The 22,415-nt window shown below is 35.9% G+C and overlaps 1 pseudogene; it reads right to left on the reverse strand.

The window, feature by feature from the left end:
* Positions 1-22,415, reverse strand: part of LOC122749702 — a 327,223-nt pseudogene that overhangs the window by 48,184 nt on the left and 256,624 nt on the right.

Consider the following 22,415-nt stretch of genomic DNA (forward strand, 5'->3'; position numbering starts at 1 on the left):
TCTTGTCTTTGAACAGCAGTGAGCTTGGTAAGTTTCCATCAGATGGTCTACTTGGACTTAGTATTTTTGTCACATTTTACCACTGTGTTTAGTCTGGACTGCTGTTGTATAATGAGACCAATTCTATTTTTTATTCTGGTACCCAATTTAAGGGAGAATGGTTTTAGTTCCTTTGCTACTAAAAACTTCTGAGTCTGAACACAGACATTTGATATTTTCTCAATGGATTTTGCATCATTGAATTTTTTTGTTTTGTTTTGTAATTTGTCCTTGCAGAGATGTTCCAAATGGGTCTGGAAATGCAGATGTAATGTCAGGACTCTTCAAAAGTAGCTTAATTTTACCTAGGGACAATCATACTGAATGATCAAAGAAAACCAAGCAGTCAGAACAGATGTAGGCAAACATATACTTGGCTAAAGCACACACAGGTGTAATTGATAGTGCAATAAGATGCACCCCTGGGAAGAACAGTGATAATGATTGATCTGCCTTTGAATTGCCATCAACTACAATTGGTGTTTCTACAAAGCAATGGAGTCATAGTGTTTCACCTCCAATTGAGCCTCTCTGTACTAGTTCTAGCACATGTAGATAAATTCATGTAGAAATGAAAAATATAAATAAAATCATTTCTCTTCCTACTTTCAGTACTGACTTCCCAGCCCCTTCTTTTAATCATAAATGAATTTGTTCCCCCCCCACACTATGCTTTTGGTAACCCCTCCCTTTTTCTTTTAGGAAATGAAAACTCTGAATTCCAACCATCAATTATTAATAAGTAACTAATATTCCAGGCCATTGTTTGCTCTCCAGTGGCCACTGGTTAACCACCTAAATGATACAGGGCTATTATGTTTACCCTGGATGATCAAATGGTCTTCTTCAGAATAGAATTCTGAATTCTGAAGCAACAGACCAGACAAGACTGCATTTAAAGGGACAGACAGAAGGGAAGCAGCTGAGTTGATGATTGACTTATCCCTCTTTCTCTTTTGTCTGCAAATCTTCTCATATTTCAAGGTCATTGGCAAAGCTGAGCTGGCATATCTTCTCCAAAGCTTTGAGAAGGATGTTTTCTCCTGATCTCACAAAAGATTGAAGACAAAACCCACAAGAACTCTCATTTAAACAGATCAGTTCTTCTCAAAGAATGTCAAAACACACAAATATGCAGACACAGAAAGGAAAAAAATACAATGAATCAGCAGCACTCGAAAAATAAGATATTAATGTACCTTTGATTAATATACATTAAAAGCCATTTATTCATAAGCTAATTATCAAGCCACCCTTTTCTGAGTGCCTACTGTGTTCCGTAATATTCCCTGTTTATGGTTGAGATACAAAAGAAAATTATAAAGTCTAGACCCTTAAGGGGCTTATAATGTATTTTAACAAATGATTGCCTCAATATATTACTTATTCATAGTTACAAAAATCAATAAATCAACAAACAATGTTCAACAAAGAGACATGGAAGTAGGAAATTGTTTTGCATTTGAGGTCAAATGGATATATTTGAGGTCAAATGGTTCTAAAACCAGAAGGAAATTCTTTTTCTCTCAAACTGTAGTTTCTACAAATAGAAAATTGAAAAATCCTAGGGTAAAAGGTTTGGTATTTAATTCACTTGAGTTCTGATTGGAGGTTCTTCACCAAGTTTTTTATTCAGACTGCCTATGCCTGGAATTGCATTTTTTTTACCTACATCTAGGCCTTGAACAAGTTGAGTTACATTGTAATTAGGCCCCAAACATGCTCACACAGTTTTGAAAATGTGAACAAAATCAAATGTACTTAAACTTCAATAGGTGTGGATGAACAAACTTTTTTATAAAAGAACAAAAGAAAAATCACCCCTTAGGAGCTTTAATTCAGTAAGAATTTAATAAATGGCTACTATATACCAAGCACTGTACTAGGTGCTGGAAATAATAAGACAAAGATGGAAATATATACTCTCATCAAGTAGTTTATATTCTGTAAAGACATATTAATATTATTATACAGACACTAATTGCCATAGGAGTTACAGAAAACACAAGTTTTAAAATGGTTAAACAGAGGAAGAAAAGAAGGCAGGACACAATAAGTACTGGTTCTATAATAAGAACTAGTACTGAAGAAGACATGAGGATCTAGGAGAAATATGGGACCTAAAACTAGAGCCACTATTGCCCAAAGTGAGATGTTGTATACTATGCCTTAACATGTTGCTCTTTCTCTGTCTGCCTCTGTGTCTCTCTCTCTCTTTCTATTTGCTCCTCCCTAGGTACCATGATGCCTCCTCCCCTCACCATAACGGTGCCCAACTGTGCATGTATCTACATTACTAACTGATTTTAATGCTATGGCAACCTTAGTATTCCCAAGCTCAAGAGTTCCAAAGCCTGTCAGGATCCCAGTAGCAGAGATTAGAGGAGTGTACCATCATGCCCAGCTTTAAGCATAACCTTTCAAATTATTTTGTTTTCTGGGAGTGATTGTTCACTTTGATTTCTTCATTATTAATAATAGATTTATTTTGGTATAACAGACACTTTCTAAACAACACCCAGACAAACCCCAACAAATTATGTTCAAAAAAAGGTTAACTAAATCCTTTTTTATGAAATAACTGATAGCAGATTGAACTTTTCCTTTTTGTGATTTACTGTTTGTTAAGATAGAGAAATAATGTGAGTTTTCACTTCAATAATTTGAAATCATCCTTGACTTGAGGTTTGTTGCTTTTGGGTGGTGTCGCCTTCATTAACATAGTAGTCATGGTATTCTCATCATTTGGTAATAAATATGTGGTGCCATCTGTTGAGAAAAATAGAATCAAGCTTACATGAGAAGATGATAAAGTGATCAAGCAGCAATACATGTGCTCTGGGAAGCATTTGAGCCAGTCACTGCAGAGAATGTTCTTTCTTCATGTCAACTGTGTATGAGTTTTCTGTAATCATAAAATTTTCTGAATAAAAATTTAGAGCCAGAAAGGATTTTAGTGTTCATCAAGTCCAATCTCCTAACTATAGAGCTAAAGAAAGTGGATCCCACATAGGTAAAGGTAAATGACCATATTCCCATGGGTAACAAGAGGCAGAACTGGGATTTGAAGTCAAGTTCTCTTATCCCAAATCTTCTTCTCACTACATAATGCTTCCTCTCAATCTGGCTGGCACTTGCACTGGACTTCTTTCAAACAGGATAATATTTACCTCCTCCTGTGGAGATTCTCTCTTCTCTAATTTCTTTGTTTCTTTGCTAGGCAGTAGATAAAGCACTGGGCCTGGAATCAGAAAGTCCTGGGTTCCAGTCCTGCCTCAGACAGATCCTAGCTGTGTGACTATGGGCAAATCATTTAATATCTGTGTACCTCAGTTTTCTCTGTAATAAAAATGGGAAATGTTATCATCCATCTCCCAGGGTTGCTATAAGGATGAAATAATACTTGTAAACTGCTTAGTATAATGCCTGGAACATAGGAATTATTTAATAAATTCTCATTCCCTTCCCTTTCAACCTTATATATCTGTATTTCTTAATCTGGAGCCTTTAAACTTTTCTTTACTTTCTTAAACATTATTTCAATATAATTGTTTTTATCTGTAACCCTATGCACTTAAAGACATTCTCCAAGAAGAGGTCCATCCATAACCATTGCCCGCCTGCCAGAATGGTCTGTGATACAAAAAAAGATAAAGAACCCCTCCCCCATTCCATTCATCTATATGTTTGTTTTCCATCCCCTTTATTTGGGCAATGTGGATGTCAAGATTTCTACTGAGTATACTGGTGGAATATTGATATTATCTTCCAATGGCTTTTTTCCAATTAAGTCTCCAATGGTTTTCTCAAGTCATTTGTACCTCAGATTATTAGAAACCTATCCTTAAAGGCATTCATATATAGCACCATCTTTTCCTTCCCGGTCCTGAACATGGCAAATGACAGCAAGATAAACTATTCTGTATAAGTATTGAAGTGTTTTTATACTCCTTGTTGAATACTGTAGAAGATTGTGTTTGTTCATGATGGGTATGGCAGATAGCAGCTGTTTCAAATTACTTTGCTTTGGTATAGTTGGTCTATTTGTTGGATTAATGTCATCAAGCTTTAAGAGGGAATTTCAGCATCCCATTCTAAATATGTCCATCTCAGAAACAGGTAACTGGCGGGGGGGGGGGGTGGAAAGTTTGCAGCATTTTTTTCTGATAAAAGTCTCCTATTTGAGATAAATAAGAACTGATCAAATTTATAAAACTAAGAGTCATTTCCCAATATTTAAATTGTCAAAGGATGTGAATAGACAGTTTTCAAAGAAATCCAAGATATCAACAATCATAATGAATAGTCTAAGTCATTAATAATTAGAGAAATTCAAATTAGAGCAGCTTTGATATTACACCTCCCACCCATCACTGACAAAGATGACAAAAGAGAAAAATGACAAATATTGCAGGGGCTGTGGGAAAAGGGGCACATTAGTATAGTGTTGGTGGACCAGGTTAGTTCTGTCCTTCTGGAAACAATGTAGAACTATGCCCAGAAAGTTATGCAGCTGTGCCTACCCTTTGACCTAATTATATAACTATTTTGTCTATACTTCAAAGAAACCAAAGAAAGGGAGAAGGTCTACATATTGTAACTTTTTATTTTAACAAAAAAAAGGAAACTAAAAAAATCCTCTTATGAGGGGATGGCTAAACAAATTGTGGTATATGGAGGTAATAGAATATTACTGCACCACAAGAAAGAATGAAATGGACTGTTTCAGAGGAAACTGGACAGACTACTTTGATCTAATGAAGAGAAAAGTAAACAAGAGAACAATTTATACAATAACAACATTTTAGAAAAAAGCAACTTTGAAAGACTTTGGAACTCTAATCAATGCATCAACCCATTCATTGATAAGCCATGAGTACATAAGAATTAATATGAAACACAACACTCACCTCCTGACAGAGAAGGGATGAACTTTAAAACTTTTCAATCACGTACTAATATGTTATGTTTAGTATGCAAACATGTGTGCATGTTCATATACACACATGCTATACATAATGACCATTTTCTCTTAAGAGTCCAAAATGCTTTCTCCTGATGATGATGCTATATTAAACTATTAGCTGAGAGCCCACATGAGTTTTCACTGTAACTAAAGTGGCCATAATTAGAGTAAAAAAACTATATAATACTCTGTTGGTGCTAATGAGTAGATCAAAGCCATAACCTAAATGGTAAAGGCAGCCCATCATCCAACCAACCTAATGCATTAGAAAACAAGATGATATTTTAGCAGCTGAAATTCACAGTGAGTGGTTGAAGCAGCAGATGAATCAATGCCAACAGATCAATTACATTATCTCTTCATTTTTCTTTTGTTTGCAACCCAAATAATACCACTCTGAATATTGAGATAATCAGTCATTGATTGCTTCAATATGATTTCAGAGTAGTAAAAGAACAGAGAAGCCTATGCCACCATCCATGAACTATATTTCCATTTTATCATATATAATATACATTTACTAAGTGAAAAAATACATTTTTTCATAAGTAAATAACATATTGGTGATCTATTTCAGTAAAGTATGCATTTTGAGATATACTGATGAGTTTTCACTGAGCTAAATACATGCTGGCATCTTTTTCACCTTAGGATAATAAAATAGTATAGAAAAAATATAATTGAACTTAATAAATGCTTTTGTATTGACCCTAGTTCTTACTGATTGACAAACAGTATTCTAGGTGTTAAGGATACAAATACAAATGTGAGACAACCCTGCCTTCAAAGAGCTTACATTCCTTTGCTTTTGACTTGAAGTTAAGAAAAAAAATCCTGCATACAAGTACTGGCATCAACACTTGCTAATTGTGATCATAAGCAAGTCACTTAACTTTTCTAAATTTTAGTTTCTTCATCTGAAAAATATGGATAATGCCTGCAGTAGCTACAGTCCTAGACTGCTACAGTGTACAGGTAACAAAAGAATCCTAAAGTACTGCCACCTATTAATGCTCTTCAGAACCCAAGATTCTTGGAACTTAATGTGGTCTTTAATCCAATCCCCTCATTTTTTTCTGATAAAAGTATTTTATTTTTTTTCCAGTTACATGTAACGATAGTTCTCAACATTCGTTTATACAAACTTTCCAATTTCAGATTTTTCTCCCTCCCTCTCCTCCCTCCCCCCTCCCCCAGATAGCAGGTAATCTGATATATATATATATATATATATATATATATATATATATATATATATATATATATATATATAAAATAGCATTAAACATATTTTTTCATTAGTCATGTTATAAGAGAAGAATCAGAACAATGAGGAAAAACCTCAAAATAGAAAAAACAACAGCACCAAAAACAAAAGAAATACTATGGTTCAATCAGCATCTATTTTCCACAGTTCTTTTTTTTTTTCTGGATTTGGAGATCCCCTTCCATTATGAGTCCCCTGGAACTCTTCTGTACCATTGCATTGGTGAGAAGAATCTAGTCCATCACAGTGGATCAACACACAATGTTAATGATACTGTGTACAATGTTCTTCTGGTTCTGCTCATCTCACTCATCATCAGTTCATGCAAGTCCTTCCAGGTTTCTCTGAACTCCTCCTGCTCATTGTTTCTTACAGCACAATAGAATTCCATTACATTCATATACCACAACTTGTTCAGCCATTCCCCAATTGATGGGCAACCCCTCAATTTCCAATTCCTTACCACCACAAAAAGAGCAACTATAAATATTTTTATACATGTGGGTCCTTTCCCTTTTTATGATCTCTTTGGGAAAAAGATCCAAAAGTCCAATCCCCTCATTTTGATGAGAAAAATGAGACTTAAGCAGGCTCAAAGTCATATAGTTAGTGACAGAGCTAGTTTTAGAACCCAAGTCTCATTGGCACCCATACTCTTTCAGTATATCACACTTCCCCAAGATCATACTTAGTCATCCCTGTAACAAAGAGAGAATTAAATACTGCCTTAAGATTAACATTCTAAACTGAAACATACTGAGTAGAAACTCAGAGGGAAAGTAACCATTCAGAGAAGGGAAGTCTCTGGGGAAAAAGGGTCAGAAATATTTGAGATTGAGTTGAGTCTGGCAACATACAGGGTATTCAAGCTTTCCAAGGAGATAGAACACCTTGTAACTTCCAGAAAAATGACTGTAAATGGCAGTTTGAAATCCTATGAAGTTGTATGCTTTCTCTTCCATCTGTTACTGCTATCTCTATGACTGAAGCTGTGGTTTCTAGGATACACCACTTAAATGTATGTATGGGTTTACCATCCCATAGAATCTCAGTTATATCAATTACAACTTTTAAGGATGATGATGATGCTTTTTATCAAACTGATACTTTTATTTTTTAAACATGAGGGCTATCTGGCACTACCTAGTGTGTTTGGATTCCTAAAACCAGAAACCATTAAACTATGGTACAAAAAAAGGAAAGAATAAAAGATAAAAGATATTTACTACAGAATGAATGCTTGCACTTGGCAAACTTTTGGATTTGCAAATTGGGCATGGATATAAATTAGGGCACAGATGAACCCTATGTTATATCCAGTGAACTGTATAGCCTTAGGATGAATTGTGCATTATTATTATAATATGTTATAAATATTTTTACAGCTGCTTGATATTTCTAGGGTTTCTTTTTGTACACATTCCAGTTCACCAAAATCTACCATATTCTTGTTGTTGTTACTGAATTGTTTCAGTCCTATCCAACTCTTTGTGACCCCCATTTGAGATTTTCTTGGCAAAAATACTGGAGTGATTTGCCATTTCCTTCTCCAGCCCATTTTACAGATGAGGAACTGAGGCAAACAGAGGTAAGTGACTTGCCCAGTGTCACACAGCTTAGTAAGTGTCTGAGGCCAAATTCTAGAAGACAACAAAATAACTGACAGGATCTCTTAATCCTCAATCTTCCAGTAGAGAAGCTCATGGAATCATAGGATCATATACTAGAACTGGAAGAAACCTTAGAGGACACCTAATTCAGACTTCTCATTTACATATGAAGAAATGGAGGCCAACAGAAGTGACTGAACCAAGGACAACCAGGCAGTAAATGGTACCTAGAGGAATAAAAATAATACTAGAAGAGCCATAAAACCGAAGAGAATGTGTAGCTCCTGTCCTGTTTTAAAGCAAGCCAAAACATGAGCTAGAAAGAAAATTTTCCTCAACAAAGTTAACCTGTGTTGCCTAATTGCTTTCATGCTTATTAAATCTATAATTTGGGAGCAACGGGCTCCAATTTGAATTAAGTGGGAAAATAATGTGAAGGATGATTGGTTCTGTCATATGTTTAAACAGAGCTCAGGCAGCAGCTTCACTACGCAATTCTTCAGCCAGTAGGCTTGGAAATTACCCGAATCTAAAAGAGAACAGGCCACCTCACTAGCTCGTATAGTGGGCCTCTTCTAAAGGTTAGTTACAAAATGATTTCCTGTGGTTTTTTAAGAAATGAAAAGGATAAGATGCATTTTCCCTTCATTTTCCTTCTATTTGATTTTGTTCTAGCAGCAAAGCACTTGAAGTAAAACATCTATTAATCTTGGAACCACCACTGAATTTAATTACCATGTCTAATGTTAGCTCATACAAAGTGTTATGGGGATAGTTTTCCTCTGTAAGAAGTACAGTACAATATGTTCCTCTCCTTTAAGTCAGTTTCACTTAATTCCAAAATTTAGACAGGGAAAAGCAGGCCTATTGGTCGACCTTGATGTACCAAACCAAGCTCTACTTAACACCTAAGCAAATACTGGAACTGCCCATAAACCACATCCCACTGGCTTTCACTTCAGTAAGATGCTAAGAAGGGTGTATATAAGTATAATTTCAACTTAGCTACACAAACAAGAAACACAAGGAAAGCATGAATAATTGTTACTTTCTAAGTGATCGTGACGAATTATGTTAGTATAGAAAACATACTGTGTGAATTTACCCAGTCTTTATTCTGAGCTCTCATATGCTTTGCTAAGATCACATATAATGAGAGACTCAAAGAGTGGCACTATATGAATCCTTCACGTTTTTTTGTATAGCTATTTACCTTTTTCGTGGGGCAATGAGGGTTAAGTGACTTACCTAGGGTCACATAGCTAGTGTCAAGTGTCTGAGGATGGATTTGAACTTAGGTCCTCCTGAATCCAAGGCCAGTGCTTTATCCACTGTGTCACCTAATTACCCCCCCCCATTTACTCTTTCTTAATTTTGGGAGCATTTAACAACTCTCCCCATATGGAAAGCCTATTAATGTGTCTTTTCTTGTGGCTATATCGACATTTTCAGAAGAATGCAGTGAAAGGACCATTCCCCACTCTACTGCCAATGTATGGATTCATGAATTAAGTACTTGGGCCAAGAATTAAAGTAGAAAAAACACTAGACATACATGCAATATATAACTTTAGATTACATTTAGTTGACTATCCACCATGGATAGGTGTGAAAATAGGGCTCTCCATTTTCACTAATGAAGTATAAGAGGGACATCTCACACTCCAACCCTAAGTAGGAGATGCTCTATGGTCTCATATATTTATTAGGTGATAATGCCTCTTTGAAAGAATCCATCAAAAACATAAGCTGTAAGCCAATGGATGAAAGCAGAAAACAAGACTTAGAGAAGAGCTTGGTCAGACATCAAAGATGCCAAGTTTATCCACTGAATCACGTACTATTACTGGGCATCTTGACTTTTTGTTAGCAACTGGACTTTAATGATTCAGGAAGAAATAGTAGGGCTGAGAACTTTGTATAATTCTGTCTCACTTAAATCCAATTCACAAGCAAGGGAAGACATCACCTGTGATATCAGTAGTCCTCTTCAAAAATGAAGGATGAACGGGGCAGCTAGATGGCGCAGTGGATAGAGCACCGGCCCTGGAGTCAGGAGTACCTGAGTTCAAATCCGGCCTCAGACACTTAACACTTACTAGCTGTGTGACCCTGGGCAAGTCACTTAACCCCAATTGCCTCACTAAAAAAAAAAAAAGAAAAAAAAATGAAGGATGAACAACAATATCAGAGGAGCAGATTCCAGAAAGATCATTCTAGCAACTGCTTTTGAGGGGTAAACTTCAGAAGTTTTTTGAGGAACCAGAAATTTAAGTCTGTAGTAGAATGAGAGGGAACAGTTAGGTAGAGAGGAATGAGAAAAAGAAAGAGTCACACTCTCCCTCCCTTAATATTAACCAGATTGTCAGAGACTGAACAAGTAGCAAAGATTCATCTAGGAGCTAAGGGACTTCCAGAGACATTCAGGATGGTTTTATGCCTACCATTAAGTCATCCCAGTGATCTTATTATCCCACAGATAAGTTAGTTCAAAGGAAAACCAGATACTGGCCCAGAGCTATGAACACATTTTCTTCCTCTTCATCATTAACCATACATCCATTTTTCCTATTTCCATTTTATTTAACAGGTATGAATTGTCATTATTATATAATTGTCAATTAAATTGTCAGTTACAATAAAACATTCCACTATTTATTTCCAATTCTTCTCTAAAGGATCTACGTCTGAATAAGGAAGCAAAGTTGAAAACTTTTTTATAATAATAAACAGTGATTATAATAATTATAAATAATGATTCCATTGTGTACAGGAATTATAATGCTTTAATTTTATATTGTATTATGATGATGAAAAATATAAGAATTATAACAATAATTATAGTACTAGTTTACTCAAGTTTTCATATATACATATATATAAACCTAAATATGTTTAACATATTTTTAGATGCCCAAGGGTTTGGGGTTTGGGTTTTTTTTTTTGGTTTTAGGTTTTTTTTTTTCCAGGGAAATGAGGGTTAAGTGAGTTGCTAAGGGTCACACAGCTGGTAAGTGTCAAGTTTCTGAGGTCATATTTGAACTCAGATCCTCCTGAATCTAGGGCCAGTGCCTTATTCACTGCACCACCTAGCTGCCCCTGTTTAACATATTTTTAACATATTTCAGCTGTTTTGTGAGACTAAATAGCTTGTTGTAGTAATTCTGCCTGGAATCCTCATCAACAAATATTATAAGAATATAATAAAGGGAAATTTGATGCTAGTTATAGAGCAAGTATAGCAACTAATAATAATGGCAAGCAAGTATTTATATAACATGTTAACATTTTCAAAGTGATTTACATATATTATCTCATTTGATCCTCACAATCACCCTGAAAGGTAGGTGCTATTATTATCCCCATTTTGTAGAATGGAAAACTGAGAGAGAGGATAAGTGACTTTCCCAGGGTCATGCAACTATTACATGTCTGAGGCTAGATTTGAACTCATCTCCCTGACTCCAGTTCTAGCACGCTATCTACTCTACCACCTAGCATAAAAGGACAATTTTAAAAATCAGGTGTATCCCTTTAGTTATTGCACAATACCTAGATGTATAATTGTTGTTAAGATTGTATAAAGAGGGGGCAGCTAGATGGCGCAATGGTTAAAGCACCGGCCCTGGATTCAGGAGTATCTGAGTTCAAATCCGGCCTCAGACACTTAACACTTACTAGCTGTGTGACCCTGGGCAAGTCACTTAACCCCCATTGCCCTGCAAAAAAAAAAAAAAAAAAAAAAAAGATTGTATAAAGAAGGGGGACCTAGGTGGAATGGTGGATAGATCAATGGCCCTAGAGTCAAGAGGACTTGAGTTCAAATCCAGCTTATAACAACACATACTGGCTATGTGACCCTGGGTAAGTCAGTCAACCCAATTACTTAAAAATGAGTTTTTTAAAAATAGATAAAGATTGTATGAAAAAAAAACCTTAGGGCTACAGGTGAGTTGTAGGCCAAACCTGACCCAAGACAAGATAGTGATTCAGATTCAGCTTTTAAACAAAATAAATTACTTATAGGTCATTTAACAGTTGGCAAAAGGAGAATTAGTTGGCCATAGCATGAAAGGGATACTCAGTAAGGATACATTCAACTAAAAGTACCTTTTCGTTTGGTGGCTGTGCTAGCATGCTATACAAGCCTGGGAGAGAATTTCTGCCTTCTAAGCTGGCATTTGTACTTAGGCCACCAGGATGATGCATCAATGGTTTGAGTCTCCTAAATCAATTAAATCTTGAGAATAGTTTCAATACTTGTTCAGTAGTTTAGCATACTTAATTGAGCAAACTTAGCTTATGCCGTAGATACTGCTCCTCTCACATCCCACCCTTTGGTGATAAAGTGCTAATGGTTTTCTAGAGCACCTTTGATCACTTAAATGGCTTTGGAGATATTATTTTCTGGAGGAAGCTAGGTAGCCCAGTGGATAGAGTGCTATGCCTAAAGTCATAAAAGACCTAAGTTTAAATCCAGCCTCAGACACTTACTAGGTATGTGACCCTGCACAAATTACTTGGCTTCTTTTTGCCTCAGCTTCCTCATCTATAAAATAAGGATAATAGTATCTGTCTTCTAGGGTTTTTGTGAGGCTCATATGAGAGAATGTAACAAATGGAATGACACCACCTGCTGGAGACTTACTGTAGAAGAGTTCCACCCATGAAGTGAAGGTCTTTGAGGGCAAGACCAGGAGTCTTTTCTTTGGCATCAGGAAGTGACGCAGGCTAGTGGGAGGAGGAAGGAAGAGACTGGCACTCAGTCTCACTCTCTGGCCTTTGGACTCTGGTGGAGAGGGGAGCTAGAAATGTGCTCTCCCTTTAATAGATAGGAATCTAGGCCTTTCTCTCTCTTTACCAAATTCTTATTCTCCTTAATAAATGCTTAAAAGTCTAACTCTTGCTAAAGCTTATAATTTATTGGCGACCACTCATTAAATATTTTAGACAGACTAGCTAGAATTTTAGCCCTTAACAGATGGCTGACCACGAAGAGGAAAGCTAAACCTGAGTCTTCTGATCTTCTGGTTGGGTAAGAAATTTCCCCTACCCTCTCCCTTTAACTACTAAGTACTGGCTAACTGGCTGTGTTTTCCCTTTAAATTTTTTCAAATGGACCTTTTAAACTCCCTAATTACCCTATTTTTTATTTTAGTCTGTTTAACCAGACAAATGGGAGATAAGATCATGTTAATGCTTTGTTTCTGTGGGTTTTCTATTTTTCCTTTAATTTTTGTTGGAGGAGCCAGCAAGGTACTTACACAAGGGAATATAAATATCCCCCCCTCTCCCAGCCATGCTTTTTCAGAGAACCCTTGCACTCCTGTATTTTTTTCAAATTCTAATGTTGAGGGATTCTCTAATTTTGCATGCCTGGAGGCAATGACCCACCCTCTCGAAGTTTTTAATCCCCTAACGCCTGGAGGCAAAGTAGGGGAAGAGGAATCCAGGCCTGAGTTCAAAACCAAGTCTGATTCTAGTTGCACTGGTCCCTCCCCTCCTCTCCAAACCCCACCCTTTAGCCCTTAACAAGAATAAAGTACTTAGCATAGTGCCTGGTATATCATAAATGCTATATAAATATTAGCTATCCAAATATCACAATTTGTTCAGCCATTCCCCAGTTGATGGGCATTCCTGCAATTTCGAGTTCTCTGCCACCACAAAGAGAGCTGCTATAAATATTTTATAACATATAGGTTTTTTCCCTTTTCCCCAATCATCTTTAGAAATAGACAAAGTAGTGGCATTGCTGGGTCAAAGGACATAGGCAGTTTAATAACTCTTTGGCCATAATTCCAAATTGCTCTACAAAATAGATGGCTCAGTTCATGGTTCCACAAAAATTAATAAGTAGATGGAATACTACTGTGCTGTAAGAAATAGTGAGCTTTGGGGCAGCTAGGTGGATAGAGCACTGGCCCTGGATTCAGGAGGACCTGAGCTCAAATCTGGCCTCAGACACTTAACACTTATGAGCTGTGTGACCCTGGGCAAGTCACTTAACCCCAATTGCCTCACCAAAACAAAACAAAAAAACAAAGAAATAATGAGCTTTTTATTTTAGAAAGAAATACATGGATTATCACCCTTTGCAGATGATATGATGTTATACTTAGAAAATCCTAGAGAATCAACTAAAAATATATTTGAGGGCAGCTATGTGGCACAGTGGAAAAAAGTACCGGCCCTGAATTCAGGAGGACCTGAGTTCAAATACAGCCTCACACACTTGACACTTAGCTGTGTGACCCTGGGCAAGTCACTTAATCTTCATTGTCCCCCCACCAAAAAAATTTTTTAAATCTACTTGAAATTATTAAGAACTTTATCCAAGTAGCAGGATACAAAATAAACCCACATAAATCATCAGCATTTCTATATACTACCAACAAAGTCCAGCAACAACATATAGAAAGAGAAATTACATTTTTAAATTACTGTGGGGGCAGCTAGGTGGCGCAGTGGATAAAGCACCAGCTCTGGAGTCAGGAGTACCTGAGTTCAAATCTGGCCTCAGACACTTGACACTTACTAGCTGTGTGACCCTGGGCAAGTCACTTAACCCCCATTGCCCCACAAAAAACAAAAAACAAAAAAAAAAAATTACTGTGGCCAATATAAAATACTTAGGAGTCTACCTGCCAAGTCAAACACAGGAACTAATATGACCAGAACTACAAAACACTTTTCACACAAATAAAGTCAGATCTAAACAATTGGGAAAATATTAATTGCTCATGAGTAGGCTAAGCCAATATAATAAAAATGAAAATGCTACCTAAGTTAGTTTATTTAGTATTATACCAATCAAACTATCAAAAATATTTTATAAATCTAGAAAAAATAATAACAAAATTCATCTGGAAAAACAAAAGCTCAAGGATATCATGGGAATCAATGAAAAAAAATACAAAAGAAGGTAGTCTAGCAGGACCAGATCTCAAACCATATTATAAAGTGGTAATTATCAAAACAATCTGGTACTGGATAAGGAATAGAGAGTTGAATCACTGGAAAAGAATAGGTACAAACTATACTATATAAATGACTATAGTAATCTAGTATATGATAAGCCCAAAGATCCAAGCTTTTAGAACAAAAACTCGCAGAAACTAGGTATAGACTAACACCTTACACTGTATACTGAAATAAGGTCAAACGGGTACATGATTTACACATAAAGGATGATACCATAAGCAAAATAAGAGAGCATGAAATCATTTATCTGTCAGATTTATGAGCAGAGGAAGAATTTGGGACTAAAGAAGATATAGAGAGGAAAACAAAATGTAAAATAGATCATTTTGATTATATAAAATTAAAAAGTTTTTGCACAAACAAAGCTAATGTAACCAAGATTACAAGGGAAGCAGAAAACTGGGAAAGAATTTTTGAAACAAGTATCTCTGATAAAGGCCTCATTTCTCATTTATATAGAGAACTGAATAAAATTTATAAAAATATAAGTCATTCCCCAATTGATAAGTGGTCAAAAGATATGAACAGGCAATTTTCAGACAAAGAAATCAAAACTATCTACAATCATGAAAAAAATGCTCTAGATCACTATTGGTCAGAGAAATGCAAATTAAAATAACTCTGAGGCATCACTTTACACCTATCAGAGTGGCAAATATAACAAAAATGGAAAATATTGAATGTTGGAGGGGATGTGGGAAAGCTGGGATGCCAATCCACTGTTGGTGAAGTTGTGAAAAGATCCAACCATTTTGGAGAACAATTTGGAACTATGGCCAAAGGGCTATAGAACTGTGCATACCCTTTGATCCAGCAATATCACTGCTAGGTTTATATCCCAAAAAACATCGACAAAAAGAGAAAAAGAATTATCTGTACAAAAATATTTATAGCAACTCTTTTGTTGTGGTTGCTAAGAATTGGAAATCAAAGGAATGCCCATCAATTGGGGAATGGCTAAACAAGCTATGGTATATGATAGTGATGGAATATTATTGTGCTGTAAGAAATGACAAGCAGGATGATTTCAGAAAGGCCTGAAAAGACTTGTATGAACTGATGTATAGTGAAGTGAGCAGAACCAAAAGAACATTGTATACAGAGACAGCAGTGTTGTTTGATTAAGAACTGTGAATGACTTAACTATTCTCAGCAATACAATTATCCAAGATAATCCCAAAAAACTATTGATGAAACATACTATCCTCCTCCAAAGAAAGAACTGATATTGATTGAGCACAAACTGAAGCATGCTGCTTTCACTTTCTTTTATTTGTTTTCTTTTATTCAGGTTTTTTTTTTTTGTGCAAAATGACTAGTATGGTAATGTTTTACATAATCACATATGTATAGCTCATAATTGACTGCTTGCCACTTTGGGGAGTGGGGAGGGGATAGAGGGAAAGATGAAAATTGGAACTCAAAACTATAAATAAAAATTATTATTGCTGAAAAAATGAAGCACAAATGGGAAGAAATTTTTTTAAAAAAGAGAAAAACATGTGTGGAAATAATTAATAGTGAACTAAATAGAACCAAGAGAACATTTTATACAATAACAGCAAAAATGTTTTAAAAACAACTTTGAAGGGGGCAGCTAGGTGGCACAGTGGATAAAGCACTAGCCCTGAATTCAGAAGGACCTGAGTTCAAAATCTGACCTCAGACACTTGACACTAGCTGTGTGACCCTGGGCAAGTCATTCAACCCTCATTGCCCCATGCATTAAAAAAAAAAGCTACCAAAAACAACTTTGAGCAACTAAGTAATTTTGACTATAATAAATGCCCAAATTAACTACAAAGGACCTATGAAGGAGAACACTATCTGCATCCAGAAAAAGAACTGATAAATAGAAATATGTAGAAGATGATTTTATGTATACATATTTATGGCTAATGGTAACCATCTCTAAAGCAGGGGAGGGGAAAAAGGGAAGAAAAAGGGGGGAAAGAAAATTACATGATAACTTTAATATATATTTAAAAGAAATAACAAATTGTATATAAGAGATACAATTTCTTGTGAAATCATCTTTTTTTTCTATTCTACCATGTTATGGAAATCTCATTTTATTTCTTCAGTTAAGAATAAATTTAAATTTATTCTGGTGCCTTGCACCAGAGTCCCCAAAAAGTCCATGTAACAAAATTCCTAATGGTATAAGTCAGCTCCAAAGATTCCCATTTGACCCTATGCATGATAACTATCATAGAGATTGCCATAAGAACACATACAAAATCTCAACTTTTAACACCACTCCATGGAAACTGGAATATCATCATGGATGCACTGAGAGTCACCTAATGTGTTGGTAACCTAGCTTCGGTATCCAATAGCATCCCTTATATCCAAATGTGTTTGGAATCTTTGGGGGATGCTTCAGGCTTAGGTGGGGCTGAAGGGCTCTTATTGCTCTGGTAATGGATATCATAATATACTTTTTCCTAGCATTCCCAGAGATTGGTAATAGAGTTTTCTCTTATTACACCAATGTTTCAGGAACCACATCAAAAGCCTCTTCCTAGAGAGGGAATTATCAGGATAGAGGGACTTTCTTCTGCCATTTCCAGAAGGCTAGCTTGCAAAGACAACTTTATTTCTCAGGACTGCTACAGTGGCTGTCCAAATCTTTTGCTCAAATCTTATTAGTTGTTCTGTCAAAACCTATACAGTGGTACACCATGGGAGCCCTATAGCTAAAATCAGAAATTACTTTCTCTGCCCGAGGTGAGATCTCATTCCTCCTGATACAGATAGATCATAGGTCATAGAAGGTCCTCAATATGGAATAGGGGACATAGTAGAATGACATAGACCCAATGTACCAAAAACAATCTTTTTTTCACTTGTGTTACTACCAGTGCTGTAAGTTTTCCTTGTATCTATAGGATATAATTCTTTCATGGCTGACTACTCAAAAGAACCACTCAAAGATCTGTTGCTAGTGATCCAACTTTTCAAAAACCAGTAAAAAAAATAGGGAATACTTGTCCTTGTGATACCTTAATTTCCCCAATTAACCTCCTTACAGCACCCAGCATGTTAATTGTATGGGGCCAAGGGCTTCCTTCCTACCCTACTGAGTAGTCTCCTTTTATGGAGCCAGAAGCATGGTGGCAACAGACATAAATCCCTGTATCCAGCCATCCAATCATCTGAGGCTCCTCTTCTTCTACATTGCCACTCTCCCTCTTCCATAAAGAAATCAATCACAAATTGGTCATTCTGATTCATCCTGCTGACTAATGCCCACTGTTGTGGGATAAGCTTAATTTAGGCCAGTCCAGTGGTCAAGTCTTGGTATTAGAATACATTAAAATACTCATAGATCACATAACAAATAAAAAGAAGTTTACTCAACAATAAAAAAGAAAATTATAAGATTACAAAACTGGTACGGATAGATGCAACTTCACTCTTCTTGTGCAGCAGTCATAGTGGCAATATCCAATCACAAAGGTATGTATATGGACTCTTACAGCAGCTGCAGGGATCCCATTAATCCCAAGGAGGACCATTAGTAGGCCTTTTGCCATCCAGATGTCCAGGAAGTCATATTCCCCCCAAATTAACCAAATTTCAAGGATTGTTTTCTTTCTCCTTGAAGGCAGAACTAGTCCAACCTAGGTTAAACAGATATCTCCAACAACACTTTGTACTTCATATGCAATTTATTCTATTTTTATTGTTGATATTTGCAAATATTTAATATAAGATTCTTGAGGGAAAGAATCATTTGTCATCGTTATTTCTATAAATAGCAAACACCACAACATCCTATGAATCTAAGGCATTTAATAAATACTGATTGAGCTAACTGAAGTATTTGTCATTCCTATTGATTTAAAAGTTCCTTCAGGGAAGAGGCTGTCTAAATCCAGAGAAAGAACTGAATAAGTATGTGTTTCTATATCTAGATATAGATATTCACACACATATGTGCATACATACATAAATATACACATACACATGAATATACATACATATATGCATATATATATCTACTCCTACACTTACACGTACACGTACACGTACACGTACACCTACACACCTACACACCTACACCTATACATACACATATTTATGTCTAATGGTAGCCATCTCCAGGTTAGGGAGTGGGAGGGAAGAAAAAAAGGAAAAAAATTACATGACAACTTTATTATATATTTAAAAGGAATAATAAGTTGTGCCTAATAGATTTGCAGTTTCATGTGCAATCATTTTTAATTTATGGAATTGCTTGTTTTATACCATAAATTAAAAGTAAAATAAATTTTTAAAAATAAAAAGAAAGTTCCTTCAGCACAGTGATAATTTCTCATTTAAATTTACTTGCTGCAAGTACCTATTCCATGCTAGGTACTTGTAATGTACTGAGCAGCAATGAAGGACAGTGGAGAGAGTGCTGGACTTGGAGTCAAGAAGACCTGAATTCTAATCCTGTCTCAGACATTTACTAGCTGTGGGACCTCCAACAAGTTGTTTAACCTCTGTTTACTGGTTTCCTTATCTGTATAATAGCAATTATATCATCCATCAACCAGATGGATTGTGAGATAATGAAATGAGATAATGTATGTAAAGTATTCTGCAAATCTAAAAGCATTCTATAAATGCTTCTTCTTGTTGTTGTTTCTAATTATTGTAACACCCAGTGTTCTTTGTATGGAGCCTTGAAAACCACACATACTTCATAAATGTTTTCTGAATTTAATTGAAAAGGTTAAAAAGATACATTGTGTACAAGTTAAAGTGGAATTTAGATAAGATGATGCATCAGAAACTTCTCACATTTCAGTTTATGAAGTCTCAACCAAATGAGATTAGGTAGATAGGAATCCAAACATTCATCTGTCACATCTGTTAAATACTGCAGGTCTCCCTGCAGTTATGTCACCTGATATTAGGAATTTTATCAGTAACATTATAGTGGTTTAGGAACAAGCACTAAAGAAAAAGCTCCCAGTTTTATAAGCACTACAAACTGCTCTCAAGAGTGCTAGCTTTACTTTCTTGCTATTTTTCACTGTCTACAGGAACCAAAATATGTTTTCTATCATTGTGTCATTATAACTTCAGTGGAAAAAATGCTTACCACTTACCAAAACAACTCCTCCAAATGCTTCTGGCACTTAAGTGTGAAATATCAGTTGGTGTGAGTCTTTATTAGACAAGGAGGGGGGAAAACATTTTAAAAATTCATTTTTTATACTTGAAATGAACTCAATCATTTTCAAATGTTTTCTGCTCTTAAACAGAACAATTCTCCATCCAGTATCAATTTTTTTTTAAAAAAATTCATTTTATTTCCAGTAACTAGGAACGAATTTCTTGAAAAGGTCATGATTAAATAGAAAAATATTTTTATTGCTGGTGGTCTGATTTAACTGAGCAAAGCACTTTATAGATATAACCTTAAGTCTACATTATTGAATTGACAAAAGGTAAGGTAATTTAAAAAAAAAAAGACATTAAGGGGGCAGCTAGGTGTTACAGTGGATTAATCACCAGCCCTGGATTCAGGAGGACCTGAATTCAAATTCAGCCTCAGACACTTGACACTAGCTGTGCGACCCTGGGCAAGTTAGCTCTCATTGCCCTGCAAAAAAACAAACAAAAAAGACATTAGGGGTTTTAGGACATCCTGCTAATATGCTTGGGTTTTAAGTTAAAGCCAAAACTCAAACTTCCAAGAGCTGTGTCTTTATTGTGGCTTCCCCCATGTTGGAAGTCTTCAAGCAAAGATTAGATGACCCTTTGTAGGGTTTGTAATAGAATCATTATTTTTTTCAAGTGTAGGTTGAGCCAAGATTTGAGCCCTAAAATTCTATAACTCAGCCCAGTATTTTTCAGCAACTTGAATCAAGTTTGTTCTACTGACAATGGGCATACTACAATCCAAATATTCCTTTATCTATCGAATTATGTTTCTTATGTATATTCCAAATGAATGTAATCTCTTGATTTTATTCTCTTTATTATTCTTAGACTAAACACTTCATCTTCCAGCTCTGTGTTAAGTTGACATTGGACATTTTAAAATCTAGTTGCACAACTTTACATCAGGAAGGGGTCTCAGTGATGACCCAACTCAACCCCACTTTATATAATGATAAAATAGAGCACAGACAAGTTAAGTGAATTGTCTGAAGTCGCCATGACATTCAGGATTAGGACCTCCAAATCATCTGTGCAATGCTCTTCCTCCTGGATTATTAGCACAATGAGGACAAGAAACATACACTTTACTTGTATACACTTTACTTGCATTATTCCAAATTGCTTTCCAAAATAGCTTTACTAATTCATGGTACCTCCAAGTATACATTAGTGTCCCCCAACATTTTCTATTACCATCTTTTATCATATTTTCCAATTTACTACATGTGAAATGCAACCTCAGGATTGTTTTGATTTGCATTTATCACATTACTTGTGATTTACAGCATTTTTTCATGAGATTATTGTTCAGTAGTTCAGTCATATCCAACTCTTTGTGACCCCATGGACTGTCCATGGGGTTTTCTTTGCAAACATATTGGATATGTTTCTTTGTCCTATGGATTAAGGCAAACAAGGGTTAAGTGATTTGCCCCAGGTCACAAAGCTACTAAGTTTCTGAAGCTATATTTGAATTCCAGTCTTTCTGAATCCAGTACCACTGTCCTTACTGAGTTTTCTCCAAGACAAACAGAGGCTAAATGACTTGCCCAAAGTTACATAGCTAGTAAGCAATTTAGGTCAGATTTGAACTCAGGTCTTTCTGAATCCAAGACCAGTGCTCTATCCACTGAGCTATCCAGTTGCCCCTTATTTTAAGCATTCAGTATTCCCAAGTGGTCTCCCATCCAAGTACTAATCAGTCCAGTGACATTATGCATGTGCAACCTGGTATGGCCATAAACTCATGTGGTTATTGATAGTTTGCAATTATTTTTCAAACTATTTGTTTTTGAACAATAAATATTTCATGTTCACACTTTTTACAAACAATAAATATTTATATTATTCATGAACAACTCCCCCCAAAACATTTATCAATTGGATACGCATGTTACATTTTTAAGGCACAAGTCAAAAGCTAATCTCAGATGTCTAGCAGATATAACTCAAGCAATTCTTAAATGTCAATTCAGTCAAGCATGCTTGATGTGGAATTGATGGAGAATTGCAAAGGTACTTTAAATACCCCATACAGGAAACCCAAAGAAAATTCCAAATGTGTTAACCAAGGATATACAAACTTTCTCCAGGGGGACAACTTCAAAGCCATCCCAACAGGCTTTATCCTTAATTAAGTTGGCCAGGTTACTCTTGCCCTCTTACCCCAAAGTGCTTACTTAGCTCAGGGCTTAGAAAAGAGTATCATGGGAGCAGCTGGGTGGTGCAGTGGATAAAGCACCAGCCCTGGATTCAGGAGGACCTGAGTTCAAATTTGGCCTCAGGCACTTGACACTTACTAGCTGTGTGACCCTGGCCAAGTCACTTAACCCTCATTTCCCCACAAAAAAAAAGAAAAGGAAAGAGTATCATGGGAACTTAGAGG

This window comes from Dromiciops gliroides, chromosome 3 (assembly GCF_019393635.1).
Source record: "Dromiciops gliroides isolate mDroGli1 chromosome 3, mDroGli1.pri, whole genome shotgun sequence".
Taxonomy (NCBI): Eukaryota; Metazoa; Chordata; class Mammalia; order Microbiotheria; family Microbiotheriidae; genus Dromiciops; species Dromiciops gliroides.